The following is a 6,000-nucleotide window of genomic DNA, read 5'->3' on the forward strand; positions in this document are numbered from 1 at the left end:
ACAGTTCTCTCTTTTTAAAATGTGCCACTGCAGCATGACAAATAATGTTTTGGGGAATTAACTTACTATCAAAATACTAAGGCAGCAAAGACCATAGATATTTTTCTACTTCTGGTGCCTTCTAAGAAGGAAAAATTCAGAGGAATACTAAGGAAGAGAATACCTAGATGAAGAATCATTACATTCCTCTCCTCAGTGAAAGATTTTGCTTGCCTAGGAAAATAATTCAAAGTACATTTGAACATCTAATGATATACATCATGAGCAACATGATGAGCAACACACACACACACACACACACACACACACACACACACACATATATNTACAATGATGCAGAGGTGAGAGAAGGGATGTGGCATGTGGGAAACAGTAAAGAAGTCAGTTTGGTTAATGTAGTTTGAATGAAATAAAATTGTGAAAAACAAAGAAGAAACAAAATTGGAGAGTGAAGAAAAGGAAAGAAGAAAAGAGAAAAATGCTATCATAATTACATATCAACATATGTCATTATATCCAAAGCATATATTATATGCATTTACATTAGTATTATTATCTAGCCATATTTGGCCACCATTTCTTCTCCTCCTTCCTCTCCTCCTCCTTTTTTTTTCTCCTTCTATTCCTCTTCCTCCTTCTATTCCTCTTCCTCCTTCTACTTCTCTTCTTCCTCCTCCTCCGCTTACTTTCTATTTTAGAATCAATATTAAGTAATAGTAACTCCGCCAAGGACGGTCCCAAGCACGGCTGAAAAAGGAGGAGGGTTGGGCGTGAGGCTAGCAACCTCACCCCGTAAAAATCTCACTTGCTATAGAAACTGCAACCTCATTAAACCAACAAAACCAACGATTGCCTAGTCTGGAAGATTGCTCTCCAACAGAGTCCACGACGCGTGCTGGCAAAAGCCAACAAACTCCAGGCCTATGTCAAATCTTGAACATCAGATGGCCTGAAAAGATCTCCAATACCAGACTCTGGGAAAGAACAATTCAGTATCCCATCAGTCAGGACGCTATGAAAAAAAAAAATATGGAACCCACCAGGGAGGAGAAAAGTCGGAAGGCCAAAAGAGACCTGGCAAAGATATGCCCAGTTGGTGGAAGTTGCCCAGAACAGAGTCTGTTGGCGTGAGATGCCCAGTTGGGGGAAGTTGCCCAGAACAGAGTCCGTTGGCGTGAGATGGTTGCGGCCCTATGCTCCTCTGGGAGTCAATAGGAATAATAATAATTAAGTAATAGTTCTAAGGCAGAAGAGCAGTAAGGGCTAGGCAATGGGGGTTAAGTGACTTGCCCAATGCCATACATCCAGGAAGTGTTTGAGGCAAAATTTGAGAACAATACCTCTGCTCCAGGCCTGACTCTATTCATTGTGTCACCTACTTGCCTCTTTTTCTGCTATTTCTCCTGCAACATCATAAATTAATTTGGTCACCAGATAGGTGGTCCTAGCCTTCTGTGATCTGCTGACCTTTAGGTAACCATTCTTGAGCTAGAACTCCCATCTCCAGGGTTCTTTCTACCATACCACACTATCTCTATTTCTTTTTTTTAAACCCTCATCTTCCATCTTAGAATCAACACTGTGTATTGGTTCCAAGGCAGAAGAGTAGTGTGGGCTAGGCAATGGGGATTAAATGACTTGCCCAGGGTCACACAACTAAGAAGTATCTGAGGTAAGATTTAAACCCAGGACCTTCTATCTCTAGGCCTGGCATCTCAACCCCTCTCCACCACCACCCAATCATGATTTTATAAATTTATGTGTTTTCATAGTAGAACTAGGTTGAGAAACTTTGTAATTAATTCATTATAAACCAGACATATATATTTTTTTTCATTTTCTCATTAGGCTCCTTGTGACTAACGAACAGTTACAATTGGGTGATTATTTAAAGAACTTAAAAAAAAAAAAACTTGCACAAGGAGAAGAAAGTGGAAAGGGCAACTGAAGGACTGGGTGAGGGAGAAGTTTGGAAGGCCAAAGGGGGATTGTCAGTGACAGCAGCAGATGCCTGGAAATGAGCTATCCTGAATGTTTGCATTCCAGGACTTGTCCTGATGCCAGGATGGTTACCATGTATACAATTGCTCCTCTGAAAAACAGGAAAAAGAATGTCTGCATGCCCTAAGCTAATGAATATGCCCAGGAGAGCACCAAGCTCCTATTACTCTGGATTTCAATCAGAGGCTCAAGGACAAAGAAATGGATCTCAGAGCAAGGAGTATTTTTATTTTGCAACCAAAAAAAAAAAAATCAACAAAAAACAAACCCAAAAAACTTCCAGGAAGGAGAACTGTGGACACTTAATGAATCATATTCTTTCTTGAATCTCGTTTTATTTTTTCATAAATGTCAAGACAACAGAGTTTCAGATAATATATTTGAACTGTATTACCTTCTAAACAAAGTAATTTAAAAAGTTGTGGCTTCTTTATTATAAAGAAATTCATTTTTCTAAAGCAGTTTGTGATCAGTCCATCCATTTCCAAATGACCCCAGCTCTTAACACAGTGCCTGGTACACAGTAAGCCCTTAATGTTTATTGACTGACTGATGAATGTAGACAGATAGGACTTTTTTTTTTTTTTTTTTTTTTTTTTTTGATTTACCAGTCTTCTTAGAATGAACCTGTGACAGCTTTTGTAATGAGAGGTCTGGGTTGCTTCCTTTCCCTGGAGTTGTTCAGGAGCACTAAATAATCTTCCCAGTGGTCTTTATTGACTTTTCCATGGTCCTGTCATAGACATTCATTCTATATTAAGTTGCATCTAGCTTCCCAGGTAGCAACTGGGTCTTCTGGAGACATGGAAAGGAAAAAACCCAGCAGAGATGGAGTTCTCATAAAGGAAGTGGATCCTTCATAGGTGGAAGAGATGGAAAGATATTCTCCAGACCACAGGAGACTTCCCTTGGAATGTTTATGGAAACCTTAACTCTGGCAAATTGGGGCATTAGGATTATAACTCTATAGTTATCTGGGGGAAAAGGGTCTACTTAATGCATAAGAACAAGAGGAATTAAAGCAGCAGCATTTTTGTGTCTAGGTAGTATGTATATAAAAAATTTCCCTCAGTGTCTGAAGTAAAATGAAGCCTATATTATTATTTTTTTAATTAGATAGTGAGGGGAGTTGAAATGGAGCCCATTCCATGGAGCATGCTTGGAGATGGTCCTTTGTGGAAGGAAGCAATCATTACATGGAGTGTGTGCACTGCTGAGACTGTGACCTGACTGTGCCTGGTGAAACATGCTTTGGCCTCTTGTGCAGTCTGGGGCTTCTGGATGATCCCTGTGTGCTGTCTCTACCCTTTGTCAAAGGGTAAAACATTCAGGAAACTTCATTTATTTATTTATTTATAAGCTCTTACCTTCTGTCTTGGAGTCAATACTGTGTATTGGCTCCAAGGCAGAAGAGCGGTAAGGGTAGGCAATGTGGGTCAAGAGACTTGCCCAGGGTCACACAGCTGGGAAGTGGCTGAGGTCAGATTTGAACCCAGGACCTTCTGTCTCTAGGCCTGGCTCTCAATCCACTGAGCTACCCAGCTGCCCCCAGGAAACTTTATTTTTTAAAATGTTTTTATTTCATTAAATGTTTCCTAATTATATATATGCTTTTTTAATTCATTAACATTTTTTTGAGTTCCAAATTCTTTCCCTCCTTTCTGCTCCTCCCCCATCCTTTGAGAAAGCAAGCAATGTGATAGCAATTAAACATATAAAATCATGCAAAACACATTTTCAGGAAGCTTTAAAGGGAGAGACAATTTCCTCTTTTATTCTTTTCTTACTCTTTCCTAAATATGTGGCTTGGGAACATTCATAGCACTTCCTTGGAATTCCTGTGTGGGGAGGAGAGTGTGAACCTTTAGCTTTGGAAATTGCTTGTACATGGCAGTTAGATTGTACATGTGACATTGAGATTGGTTGCTCCCATTGTTTCGTGTTTTTTTTCTCCCAAGCAAAGGTGACTAAACATTGATCCTGGGATGGATGTTTTCAGTCTTGGTGGCTTCTTTGGGAACTCAGGAGTATGGGAGTTCCTGAATTCCTCTGTTGGAGCTGACTGGCATCAACATGAGTTTTCTGCAACTACACCCTTCTTGGAGAAGATGACTACCCAAAGGAGGATGATTCCAAGCTTTGCCCTGGCTTGCAAAAGATGTGGACCTTGAGGGAGTTTGGACAATACAGAACTGAGAGGAAGGCAAAATATCTATTTAACAATCTCTCAAAGTATCCCATATTTTGAATTTTTAAATATTAACCTGCTAAGGAAGTATAAGAGGAATTTTGGATCACTTTTATTTCTTAATTCTTTGTCGATGTGTGATTATGAGTATGTTCTGGTTCTTTTTGGACACTGAGCACCTTTTTCAGTAAGGAACTTTATAATCTCTCTTAGTGAGACTCTACTTGAGCCATACCTAAGCTTTTTGAGATTTCCCCTAAGGCTCTGAGAAGGTTGTAAAAAATCTAGAAACACTAAGAAAAAAGGCAAAAACAAACAAACAAACAAAAAAACTGACTCCTTTCTATAGAGGCCAGGTTCTTCTGACACTGAACTTGGTCTGCATCACGTCAGAGTTGGGTCCTCTTAGCAGGTGAGGGTATCCCCAGCTCTGCTTGGCCTTTGGGTGGCTATTATAATTATAAAATATAAATCTGAATGCAATAGTAATAATAGTAATACTATGTAAGACTGTCCATTAAAGAAAGTTGATTATTATTTATAATGAGTTTTCAGATCTTGTGAAGTATTGAAGAAATAGCAGTAATAATAATAATATTGATTACCACGACAACATCCAAGTTTACATTTATAAAGCATTCTGTGGCTTACAAATTGTTTCCCCTGCACAACCCTGTGAGATAGTAAATGTAGTTTAACTAAACTTTCCACCATAATATACTCCTCTTGTCCTTCTCTAGTTAAGTTAAACAACATGACGCCAACAGATCTGTCTGAGTCCTTCATGGCTGGCTATGATCCAACAGTAATTATTGACTGAGTTGCATTAGGCTCTCAAATACATTCATTTGTTCAGCTTTTTGTTTTATCCAAGTATTACTAACTTCAGTTCTCTCTCCAAATGACAGGGTAATGTTTTAACCTGCTAATCAGTAGCATTGACTTCATGAAATTACTCTAGGCCTTTCTTTTCAAAATTATAGAAATAACACAGGGGAAAGGATGATTAAGTCATCTTATTTTTCCCCTGAGGGGACAACATAGGGTTTTCCCCTAAAATATACTTTCATGTTCTCTTTCAAACTTAACTTTGAGTATCTGGACAATAAACACATTGAGGTAGAGTGAATATGAGCTTCTTGTATGTTTGCTATTATTTCTTCTTCTCAGATCCATTCTGACTACTGTTATTTCTAGGTGTCCATTTTCTTCACTTTTCCCAGAATACACACACACACACACACACACACACACACACACACACACACACACATACACATGTGCGTATACACACACACACACACACACACACATTTCCTTTGAGTAGTGACCAAGATTAGTTGATCAGAAAGGAATGGAAATTCCCAACTATTTTCAATATCTCAAACACCCTTCCTTGACTCTATTTGAAAATAGGAACCATATACCTTTGATCCACAGGAACTAAGATCATTTCTGTGGGGCTGAACTGAACCCATTATGGCAATAGAGAAGGCACATAGGAAGAACTTGAAATATTTGGTTAGATGGGCTTGGCCCCAATGCCAGTGTATTCCTACTTTGTTCTTTCATGTTTAGAAATGCTGTAAGAACTATGTGTCTACTTGGCAACATAGAGCTATTAATATTAATTATTATTATTATTGCCATTAATGATGGCACTTTCTTTTTTATAGGCAGTCCATGTCTGAAAGCCTCTAGCTACCTAACAAAACAAAATTGAAAACAACCCACAACCCACACAATTACTAGCAGTCTTCTGCTAGGATATATTGGTTACTAAATCAACAAATTTTTATTATATTCATATG

Source organism: Gracilinanus agilis, chromosome 3, assembly GCF_016433145.1.
Source record: "Gracilinanus agilis isolate LMUSP501 chromosome 3, AgileGrace, whole genome shotgun sequence".
Taxonomy (NCBI): Eukaryota; Metazoa; Chordata; class Mammalia; order Didelphimorphia; family Didelphidae; genus Gracilinanus; species Gracilinanus agilis.